At 42.4% G+C, this 12,447-nt stretch overlaps 1 long non-coding RNA gene across 1 annotated transcript; it reads right to left on the reverse strand.

Moving 5' to 3' along the window:
* Window positions 1-8,786: 8,786 nt before the first annotated feature.
* On the reverse strand, window positions 8,787-10,004 carry LOC115501082. Its single transcript, XR_003964721.1, has 2 exons — window positions 9,851-10,004; window positions 8,787-8,973 (listed from the first exon to the last, which is right to left on the reverse strand). It is a non-coding gene; the product is annotated as an uncharacterized LOC115501082 (long non-coding RNA).
* Window positions 10,005-12,447: the final 2,443 nt, after the last annotated feature.

Consider the following 12,447-nt stretch of genomic DNA (forward strand, 5'->3'; position numbering starts at 1 on the left):
CTGACAGCTCAGAGCCTGGAGCCCACTTTGGATTCTGTGTCTCCCTCTCTCTCCGCCCCTCCCCTGCTTGCACTCTGTCTCTCAAAAATAAAATAAAAACATTAAAAAAAATTTTTTTAATAAATAAGACTGGGGCACCTGGGTGGCTCAGTCGACTGGGCGTCCAACTTCGGCTCAGTCCATGATCTCACGGTCTGTGAGTTCGAGCCCTGCATCAGGCTCTGTGCTGACAACTTGGAGCCTGGAGCCTGCTTCGGACTCTCTCTCTCTCTCTCTCTCTCTCTCTCTCTCTCTCTCCACCCCTCCCCTGCTTATGCTCTGTTTCTGACTCTATCTCAAAAATAAATAAAAATTTTAAAAAATAATAAATAAAAAACTTGGTTGTGAAGGAAGGAGATACATAGTAACAAGAAGAAATTGAGGAAGAGTCGTTAAGAAGGCAAAGGCTGGGGCACATTTAAATGCTGACAGGAAATGGGGTGTCTGCGTGGCTCAGTTGGTTAAGTGCCAGACTCTAGACTCCAGCTCAGGTCATTATCCCAGGGTGGTGGGATTGACCCCCACATCAGGCTCTGTGCTAAGCAAGGAGCCTGCTTGGGATTCTCTCCTTCTCTCTCTCTCTCTCTCTGCCCCTCTTCCATTCTCTCTCTAAAATAAAAATTAAAAATAAAAAAAAAATGTATGTGACAGGAAAGAGCTGTAGAAACATACTGGTTAAAGACGCCATCGGAGAAAGAATGCTCTTTCACTGTGAGCAGAGACTAGGCTCAAAAATGGGTGCAGATGCAGCTATATTCTGGGGTAGGAAGCTCAAAGAGGTTGAGGAAGGTCAAGGCTGAGGGGTTTTGTTTTTCTCTGAAGTAGAAAGCAAGGTAGTACGAATCCAGCCTCCAGTTGAATTCCTCTTGTGAAAAGCAAAGTGTGCACCTAAGTTGACTGCCTGAATTAATGTTACCATCTACAGGCTCTCCCAAAAGCCTTCCTCCAAAACCCATTCTCAGTTCATGCCAAACACAGAGCACTGGTGATTGACCAAAGTACTATACCACCGTGGACTATGGTGGTAATTACCTTAACCGGGAGAATTTTCCAGTGACACTTACTGTCTATAGTCACATTTAATGCACAACCTATATTAGTATGATTCTTTTGTTGCACAGAGCTTTTCTCCCTGAGTTACAATTTTCTTGAATTCCAAGATAAATTTTCTAAAATCATCATGGATTTTGATATCAGATACACCTAGAATTTTAAATCTGGTTTTGTCACTCATTACCATGATACACACTACTTATCACTCTGGACCATAGTTATCGCTGTGTTGTGATGATGAAAAACTGTGCTGAAAACGGCTAGTACAGCATCTAACACAAAATAGCGATTCCCTTCCTACCTCCCTATCTTTCTTAGATCATCACTTAACACAGTGCCAAAGATACAATACTCAGTATACATCCCTTGTTTACCGTGATGGTGGTGATTAGGGCCAGATTAAGAGATGAGCCTGTCCGGCAGACGTCCAGAGTGGCACATCGTGAAGGCTGCTGAAACTTCTCTATGTACTAAAATATCACAAGAATACGAGATGGAAGAAAAACCATTTTTAACTGCAATCTTTTCAACTGGGATCCTGTATGTGGTTGGGAAGAAAAAACACTTGGAAAGACAGTGAAACAGGCTCCATAAAAGACACGCTTGGGTAACAGAAGAGTTACCATGTGTAGGTTTAGTTAATGTGATAACTGCCTTCTCCCCACCCACTCCCACACAAAGAAACAAGATAGTGAATTTCTAAAAATATGTAGACATATATTGAAAATGCATCCTTTTAGAAGATGTGCCGACTTATTTGCTCCCCAGGGCAAGTCCGCAAATCTTTTTTAAAGTAATTTTTTTTTTAATGTTTATTTATTTTTGAGAGAGATACAGAGACGGAATGCGAGTGGGTTAGGGGCAGAGAGAGAGGGAGACACGGAATCTGAAGCAGGCTCCAGGCCCTGAGCTGTCAGCACAGAGCCCAACGTGGGGCTCGAACTCACAAGCTGTGAGTTCATGACCTGAGCCAAAGTCGGACACTCAACCGACTGAGCCACCCAGGCGCCCCAAGTCCGCAAATCTTAATACAATTCCGATCATATTGATGATCGTGATGCCTTGAGCTATAATCCCTTTTGAACTGGGGTCCTGGATTTCCTGTCTTAGAAATGCAAAGTCTAATTTTTCTAAGTCTGCAAGATATCCAAGGCATCCGTGTAATGAACAGCTACAGAAGATAGATACAATGTCTCCCTCAAGAGCAAAGTGCTGCTTCCTGCCCATTATAAAATATTTGGGTTCCCTGAGCTGAAATTTCCTCTCCTATAATGCAACCTACGCCATGTGTACATGTTACCCTACCTTCTTCACAATTCCTGTGCTTTACTGGGGCTTCTGTAACCAGTGTAAGGAGATGCTGGTATTCTTGTCTGCTGGCTTGGACTCTTTCGTCTTTTATCAGCATCCATGAAATTGTGGTAAACTGACTCATGAGCTTGCTGGAAGAGTAAAATCCCAGGCTCTTTGCAGTTCTCAGGACCCACACTAAACAATCTGTAACAGGATATATGAAAGGTTTTGAGTGATAAAGCAAAAGCTCAGAAAAGCAGGAATATAATTGTAATCGAGAAAGGCAGGAAGACGGTAATTCAAAATAGAGGCATGATTCAGCCAAAATAGAGGAACATGGCTTTCATTCTGACCTACAAGTTTTTATGCCTTGTTAAACTTTCTTGATAAAGTTTTGGACCTAACCTCTAGGACGTAAGGAACTAGAAATTTAGTCCTGATAATAGTAATGCCCACTTTGGGGTTCTAAGAGGCAAGAATCTAGACCTAGTCACATTGGGCACTAACATCAACATGAAAAACTGTTTCCTGGAATGAAAAAGTGTCATGCAAAGATACTTTTTCACCCATCTATTCTTTGAAAAGCCTAGGGAATGCATTCTTATGAGATATTTCTTGGGATAATAATAAAGTTGCTCGTGGTATAAATTAGAATGTTTTTGGTTGCAAGTCACAGAACACCCAACTCTTAATTGATTTAAATAATGAATGAGATCTCTTGGGTCACACAGACCATGAAATTTCCTCAGTTTTTGTTTTTGTTTTTGTTTTGGAGATCGAGCACATGCGCACACACAAGCTGGGGAGGAGCAGAGGGACAGAAGGAGAGGGGAATTTTCCAGTATGTCACAAAACTTTTTATTAACTTTTTGACACAGCAATCCTTCTTCTAGGAATTTTTCCTAAAGTCATAACTCCAGTTCCGCTCCTAGGTATATACCCCTTATATCCATTTGAATAGATTTTAAATATGGAGATTCAAGATCCATAATCAACTCTGCCCTATGTCTGTGATTCTGGGTATGCCTCTAACTTCGATGAGATGGTACCCTCCACTTCTTTCCCTGGAAGGTGAGGGATTTGGATCAGATGATAGCTCCCACTTATCAAAAGTCAGCTCTGTTGCAGACACTCTGTTTATTATTCTACTGTATGATTCCCAATCCTTTCTTGCAAGGTATGTATGTATGTATGTATGTATGTATGTAATTTTTGAGGTAAGGTTCACACCCAGCACAGAGCCCAAGGCAGAGCTTGAACTCATGACCCTGAGATCAAGACCTGAGCTGAGATCAAGAGTTGGATGCTTAACTGAGCGACCCCGGCACCCCGCAAGGTATTTATTATACCCCCATTTCATAGGCAAGGACGTTGAGGCTCAGAGAAGTTTAACCATCATACAGTCCTCCGGTCAGTAAACCCAGGTTTACCTGACTATAAAGCCTACAGTCTTCCTAACGCATTAAGTTGCTTCAGAAGATGCAAAGGATTTTTTTTTTAATTTTTTTTTCAACGTTTATTTATTTTTGGGACAGAGAGAGACAGAGCATGAACGGGCGAGGGGCAGAGAGAGAGGGAGACACAGAATCGGAAACAGGCTCCAGGCTCTGAGCCATCAGCCCAGAGCCCGACGCGGGGCTCGAACTCACGGACCGGGAGATCGTGACCTGGCTGAAGTCGGACGCTTAACCGACTACGCCACCCAGGCGCCCCAGAAGATGCAAAGGATTTAAGGCCTTTCACAACTCCATGTTCTGTGATTCTCTACAATTAAGGGAATCAACATGTCCACCAAAGTGCTAATAGTTCATAACCTAAGCATTCATTCCTTTCTCCATGGGAATTAACCAGCAGTCAACCGAGTATCATGTTCACTTACCCTAAAGTCATCGTCACCTCAACCTCTTCTTGCCTTGTGTACCTCAAGGTAGTTCATTGTCCTTGCTTCTTCCTCTTTATCTCACCCCTGCCTAGGCAGTTACTCCGTGCTCTATCTGTGTACTTGAGTTTGTAGGCTCCTTACCAGATAACTGGTTTTGTTGGAGCGTGGATGTACTTGTAATTCACATAGATAACTGTGCTCATTCTTTGTCCTGGCTGGGATCTGAGATTCTCAAATCCATCTCTGTTCTTTCCCCGCTCTGTTTCGCAAAGTAAAAGCACCGGGGGGAGATAGGAGGATGGAAGAGAGGAGAAGGGAGAAGCTGGTGGTGCGCCTTCTCTGTCTTTTTTTAGGATCTCCTACAGCAAGTTTGTCTTCTCCAGAGCTCCAGTCTCCGCTGAACAACCCTGCCGTAGTTCCAGCTTCTGCAGAGTGACCTCAGCTCCTGGACTTAGGTCACATCACTTTCTCCCCTTGTCCCTCTCACCTCCCTGGGTGGAGAAGACTTCCTGTCATTAAAAAGCCTGAGCCTCACCTATCCCGTTTGTTTTCTTAACTGTTTCATCACCTGTGTAACGAATTCCTCATATTAAATTCTCTCGGGGCACCTGGGTGGCCCAGCTGGTAAAGCATCCAACTCTTGGCTTTGGCTCAGATCATGATCCCAGGGTCATGGGATTGAGCCCGGAGCTGGGCTGTGCTCTAACAGCGTGGAGCCTGCTTAAGACTCTCTCTCCCTCTGCTGGGGCGCCTGGGTGGCGCAGTCGGTTAAGTGTCTGACTTCAGCCAGGTCACGATCTCGCGGTCCGGGAGTTCGAGCCCCGCGTCGGGCTCTGGGCTGACGGCTCGGAGCCTGGAGCCTGTTTCCGATTCTGTGTCTCCCTCTCTCTCTGCCCCTCCCCCGTTCATGCTCTGTCTCTCTCTGTCCCAAAAAAAAATAAAAAATAAACGTTGAAAAAAAAGACTCTCTCTCCCTCTGCCTCTCTCCCCCGTTCGTGCTCTTTCTCTCTAAAATAAATTTTTAAAAAATCTCCCTGTTTTAAACTACTTAACGTGTTATCTCTTTTCCTAGTTAATTCTCAGCGGATACACTCAGTTTTTCCCTTTTTTAAAGGTCTGTCTCTATTCCTATTTGTCTGTGATACTGTCTAACTGCTGCAAGGTGGTCTCCACTGTGTACCCAACACCTTGTGCTTGTCCGTGTCCTCCATAAGTGTCTCCAATTCTTGCCCCCACACACAGCACTTTGACGAATATTCTCTGTGTATGTCCCCTCATAGATCTTTTGTGAGAGTTTTTCTGCAATATATCCTCGGAATGGGGTGACTGGGTCACGAACACATTAACTCGCCTAAATTCTGTTAGGTTGGTGGACGAAATTTCTTTCTCCATTTCCTCAACTCTTGACATCATTCAACTTTCCAAGTTTTGCCTTACCTTATTAAATTTGACAATAGTATCATTCAACAGAAGGATTGACTAACAATTGTTGAATGTTATACTATATGCCAGCCACTTTACATAGTTTCTCCTTTAGTCCTTACTCCAGTTCTATGGGTAAGTGCCAGGTGAAGGAACAAAGGATCAGAGAGGTTAAGCAACTTGCCCAAGGCCACGTAGCTAAGAAATTGCAGGACTGGATCGCAATCCAGGCCGATCTGCTCTAAACCTTGTGTCTCTGACCCTTATGGCATATTGCTTTGACATCAATGGGGACGTCCCTGCTTTATACTTGAACAACTGAGACTGGAGAGATGACATCAATTACATAATAGTGTTTGCATAGCTGGGAAGAATTGGGGATCATTTTGACCTTGGGTCTCACCTAAAGCCAGTGCTCTTGACTTTGCACAGCACCACCCAACAGACACCACGTCTGGGACAACAGAGAGCCAGGGCGGTGACCTTGTGACTGCCAGTGATGTCTGTGAATTCTCTAAGCCATGCTGACAGATAACCGGGTTCACCAGAAGACCTACGGAAATAAAATTGCCCTAAATTTAATTTAATTGCTTTAGGAGGTGAAAAGATTGAGGTCGGCATCCACGTTAGAATAAGCACTTTGAGGAGTCTGGCCATCTAAAGCCCAAGGTACTAGAACTCACCAGTTGACAACATTCATTTCCCAATTAAAAGACTTCCCGCAAATCAAACCATAATGAGATGCCACTTCACACCCACCAGGATGGCTAGAAAAATATAAACAAATAAATAAATAACAAGCGTTGGTAAAGACATAGAGAAATTGGATTATTCGTGTGTAGCTGGAGGGAATGTAAAATGTCTCAGCCCCCGTGGAAAACATTCTGGCCATCCTCAAAATCTTAAATGGAGAGTTACCCTATGACCCAGCACACCCACTCCTGGGTCTATACCCCCGAGAAATAAAAACCATTGTACACACAAACGCTTGTACATAAATGTTCATAGCAACATTTTTCATGACAGCCATGAAAGAGAAACCACCCAGATACCCATCGACTGATGGATGAATAACTAAAATGTGGTATACCCACATAACGAAACGTTACTTGGCAAGAAAAAGAAATGAAGTGCTGACTTGTGCTATGACCTGTACGAACCTCAAAAACATTATGTTAAGTGGAAGGAGCCAGTCACGAAGGACACACACTGTATGATTCCACGTGCATGAAACGTCCAGAATAGGAGAACGTAGAGACAGAAAGCAGATTCGTGGTCGCCTAGGGCTGGAAGGTGTGTGTGTGGGGGGGTGTTGGCTGGGGAGGGCTAAGGGGTACAGGGTTTCTTTTAGGAACAATGAAAATGCTCTAAAACCGATGGTGTGATGGACGCACAACTCGTGAATAAGCTAAAAGCTGTTTAACGACCCACTTTAATAGGTGACCTGTATGCATGTTGAGTTTTTCAGGAAAGCTGTAGAAAAAGGCTATGAGGTTAAGACTTTTGGAGAAATGGATGCTGCGAATGGACAAGGATGACATTATCTTCTTTATTTTATTATTTTTACACACAGTTATAATTGTGTAATTATACACAATTACACTCAGCTTGTGCCAGAAGAAATTTTTACTTCTCAGAGACTGCTTTTTTTTTTTTTTTTTTTTTTTAGCCATCTGTATGTTTCTTTTGGGTCTTATGAGATAGGGTTTCCAATTCCTTTTTTCTTTTTCCTTTTTATTTATATTTATAGACATATATGAGGAGAGTTGTTAGAATAAAAACCTGCTATATAGTTGAGGATGGAAATAGTAGATAGAATTCTCCCCCGTTTCAGGTAAAAAAAAAAAAAAAATTCAAAGGAAGTTCCAAGAAAACTATGCAGACTGAATTTAAACAATCATTTTTGAGCAGCAACTCTCAGAATTTTGGGACTCAGGAGCACTTTCCACTCTTAAAAATTACTAAGGACCCCAAAGAACTTTTGTTTATGTAGGTTATATCGAATATTATTTTCTATGTTACAAATTAAATTGAGGAATTAAAAACATGTATCTTTATTCAATCTATCACATGTCAACATATTTTAAAAAGGATTTTCTAAAATAAAAAATTGGTGGGGTGCCTGGGTGGTGCAGTCAGTGAAGTGTCTGACTCTTGATCTCAGCTCAGGTCATAATCTCACATTATGTTTGAGCCCTACATCAGGCTCTATGCTGATGGTGTGAACCTACTTGGGATTCTGTCTCTTCTTCTCTCTGCCTCTTCCCTGCTTGTGCTCTCTCTCAAAATAAATGAATAAACTTAAAATATAAAAAAGATGGAACTGGAGGGTATTATGCTAAGTGAAATTAGTCAGAGAAAGACAATTATCATATGACTTCACTCATATGAGGACATTAAGAGACAAAACAGATGAACATAAGGGAAGGGAAACAAAAATAATATAAAAACAGGGAGGGGGACAAAGCATAAGAGACTCATAAATATGGAGAACAAACAGAGGGTTTCTGGAGGGGTTGTGGGGGGGGATGGGCTAAAGGGGTAAGGGGCATTAAGGAATCTACATCGTTGCACTATTTGCTAACTAATTTGGATGTAAATTAAAAATAAAATTTAAGAAAACTAAAATAAATAAAGAAAAAATGAATAAAAGAAATAAAAGAAATAAAAAATTGGTGAGGGGCTCCTGGCTGGCTCAATTGGTAGAGCATGAGACTCTTAGCCTCAGAGTTCTGAGTTCGAACCCCAAGTTGGGTGTGGAGATTACTGAAAAAAATAAAATCTTTAATTAAATTAAAACTTGGTGAAAGGAATAGCATTGTTTTACTTTTTTTTCGCAAATTTCTTTTATGGTTGACTTAATCAAACGACTGCTAGGATCTCCTTTCCACTTCTGAATTTAATCTGTTGTAATGTGAGCACGGTGTGAATACCAACATAAAGAGAAAGGAAAATAACATCTTAGTATTTTTTACGAACATAGTTTTGATTTCATGAACCCCCTGAAAGGTCTTGGCAATCCCCAGGAGTCTTAGATCGCGGTGTGCCAACCACTGGTTTAGTGTTTGCTAAAATTCCTGATAAGAGTTCCGTTGACTACATTTCACACTTCATTTTAATTCGATCATTATTTAATAATTACATTTCAAAATATGTGCACGTGGGGCACCTGGGTGGCTCAGTCGGTTAAGCGTCCGACTCTTAGTTGCGGCTTGGGTCATGAGCTCACGCTTCCGGAGATGAGCCCCCCTGTCAGAGGCGCCTGCTTCGGATTCTCTCTCTCTCTGAAAATAAATAAATAAAGACTTTAAACAACAGCAACACAATATGTGCACAAATGTCTAGGTATATGTACAAAAATTACATAATAAAGCGTGTGCCTCAACAAGTAAACATCTACTTTTGCTCCATGAAAACATGGAAACCATCTTAATACCGGAAGAGGAAAGGCGAGCAGTAAAAGGAAATCCCTCACAGTGAAGTAATGGGGCCACGGTTGATGATGTCAAACGCAGAGTGTGTTGCTCTCCTCCTCAACTTTAGGTGCACTTTTTGGTAATCACAATTACTGGAAAGCCCAAAAGGAAGCTAAGGAGGTGTCACCAGTGGTTTTGAAGCCTCGTGTGAGGAACTGACAGGACAGCAGAAAAGAAGCAAGTTTCAGGGCGGCCCAGTTCAGATGTCGATAATACAGGAGCAAGAACAGCGGTAACAGGGGTCCCAGTAATCGTGGGGGTGATACAACAGGGTCTAAACAAATCCGTTTTGCTACGATAGTTCCCATGGCCACGAACAGAGCCTGGGCAATGTGAACTCTGAAATGGGGGACATGGAGGTTGACCTTATTATAAAAGCCACTGAGAATCAGGGAAATATAACTTAGGGTACGAATAAGGAAATACAGGCATACGCTCTGCTTCAAGGACCCACATACAGTAAAACCTTGGTTTGTAAGCATAAATCGTCCCCGAAACATGTTTGTAATCCAAAGCACTTGTATATCAAAGCTCGAATTTCCCCATAAGAAATAATGGAAATTCAGACGATTTGTTCCACAACCCCAAACATTCATATAAGAATGATCACAATCCTGTAATATAATATAAAATAAAAAGCAAATACAAAATATAAGGAACAATAAACAAATTAACCTGCACTTACCTTTGAAAGCCTTCGTGGCTGGTGTGAGGGAGACGAGAGTGGGGAGGGTTATTGTGTAGGACGACTTTCAGCATCACTAAAAGATGTTGACTACCGTGCAGTGTTAATAAACTCTTGTCAGAGATTGTATTTAATGTAACTGGCAATAAGGCAGCAGAGGAATGGGTCTATATCTGCAGGCGGCCTGACCTAGAATGAAGCAAAGGACCGTCCATAGGTGCTTGGAAGTGACAAAAAATACTTTAGTGCCAGTTGTGGGCACCTTCCAACATTCTGAAAAATCACTGATTTCTGCCAAACACCACGGCCTGAGACTGAGCATCCGAGCATGGGAGACGATCACCCACAATCCTGCAGGGAGCGAGAACGAGAGCGAGAGCAAGAGAGAGAGAGGGAGGAAGGGAGGGAGAGAAGAACCATTGGTTCAGTTGTGATCATGTGGCTTTTGGAATCACGTACTACTCGTATTGCAAGACATCGCTTGTTTTATCAAGCTAAAATTTATTAGCAATGCTTGCTCGTCTTGCGGAACACTCGCAGAACAAGACACTTGCAATCCAAGGTTGTACTGCCTAAAAACAGAGAAGCGAACTGGAACTCTCTCCAAAATGTGCACGCCTACTGTGGAAATACCCACAGCAGCGGGGGGAAGACGGCGGGAAGCATTCGGCCAAGCAGAAACGGGGGAAGGGCGATGGAGGTTTGTTGGAGGGACGGCAGACCACAGACCACCAGGCCACACTGAGAAAATGAGTCATGTTTTCCCAAAACGAGACGCAAACCCGCACAGGAAACGTAGAGAGGTTTGGACTGTCTGTTCGCTGATGGAAGCCTCATTCTGTTGAAAGCAGAGCTTCAGATATGTCCTTTACCTCCTTTGGTGGAGATTAAAGTGCTCAAATTTAGATATTTAATGAGAGGAACTGCTGCATAAAATTTAACTCTGACCATGTGAAAAGGCAGTAGCAGAAAATGACTGCGTTATCTTAGAGGAAACATGGGTGCAGTCAGATATGTCTTAGACCTAAGAATAGTAGAATTTCAGAGCAGGAAAAAAAAAAAAAAGATATAACCCTGTGGGTAGACAATTCAAAAGTGAATAGGGCTGAGGAGGGTGTCTATAAAAATGAGTAAGTCTCTTAAAGCATGGAATTATCATAAATATGATACATATTTTTAAAAATTTGTTTAATGTTTATTTATTTTTGAGAGAGAGAGAGAGAGAGAGAGAGAGAGAAAGCGGGGGAAGGCCAGAAAGAGAGGGAAACAGACGATCTGCACAGAGCCCAACATGGGGCTCGAACTCACAAACCGCGAGATCATGACCTGAGCTGAAGTAGGATGCTTAACTGGCTGAGCCACCCAGGCGCCCCATAAATATGATATCTTTTGATTAAGCCAAGCGTTTAATAGTTTGTGAATAAGATGGGAAAACGAGTGGACCGATAAAACAGTCACTACTGTGATCCTGATTTCTAAAAGGTTTAAAAGGGCACAGCCCATACCCTTGGACCCACCGATTCCCCTCTGAGGATCCATCCCTCGGAAATACCAGCCCAGGTACAGAAAGAAATATGTGGCAAGATTAAGTACTGCAGCTTTGTTTGGAGAATAATACAAATGACTGGGATTGGCTTAATAATTACGGTACTCCACGTCATGGGATATCTCACAGCACTCCTCGCAGGAGGGAGCTGCCTACAGGGTTATGGAGGAGACCGGAGCCCGAGTTGTTTGGGTGAAAAGCAAGAGGTGTGGTCAGAGGCTCCGGCAAGCACAGAGTGCCACGGGGAGGGCCACGGGTGTGGAGCCCGAGGCAGAACCCGGCACCACTGAAGGCAGAGAGAGGAGGGTAAGAAAGCAAATGACAAATCGAAAACAAACAAGAGGCGAGTGATAATATTGGCTAGTTAAGTGTAACAAATACACCATAGCAATGGAAGATGCTAATCGTTGCTAAACCCGGGGCCAGGTACCTTTAGCTTGTCAATTTTCCTGTAAATGTGACAGCATTTTCAAAAAAATAAAGCCTATTTAAAACTCTACGCGCACAAGGATGAGACGTTTCCGGACAAAAAGATGGCAATTTAGTGTGTGTGTTTTTTTTTAAATCACCTTTTGTAGTAAAACCAAAATGAAGGGTAAAGGGTGACAAATATCACAATATGTTTACTAGTTACATCAGAAAAATCCCAGTAACTCGAAGACTGCAACATTTCATGTAAATTACAAGTTCCTCAGAATTTACGAATTAATTTTTAACTACTGGCAACAAAGGAATATTCTTTGCCTTGTTGTAGACAAAGTATAACTGAATCGGGAAACTCATTTTTACCCACTGTGGACTCAAAAGTGTTTTGTCCCTGCCGGTCTCCCAAAACCTCCTGTCAAGCTTGGGTACATAACTTTTCTTCGTATTTGATCTTAGCATTTGTAAGGGATAAATAATTGATCAGCACAGGAATTCTGGGAATATATTCAGCTTAGGCTCAGCACTAAACTCTTTCTAAATGTCCTTAGGCGGCAACCCAAAATGTGCATCACCGAGATGTCAGTCGGAACGGGAAGCGCAGTGACACCATGGATTAGAGTCAAGA

This window comes from Lynx canadensis, chromosome A2 (assembly GCF_007474595.2).
Source record: "Lynx canadensis isolate LIC74 chromosome A2, mLynCan4.pri.v2, whole genome shotgun sequence".
NCBI classification, from domain to species: Eukaryota; Metazoa; Chordata; class Mammalia; order Carnivora; family Felidae; genus Lynx; species Lynx canadensis.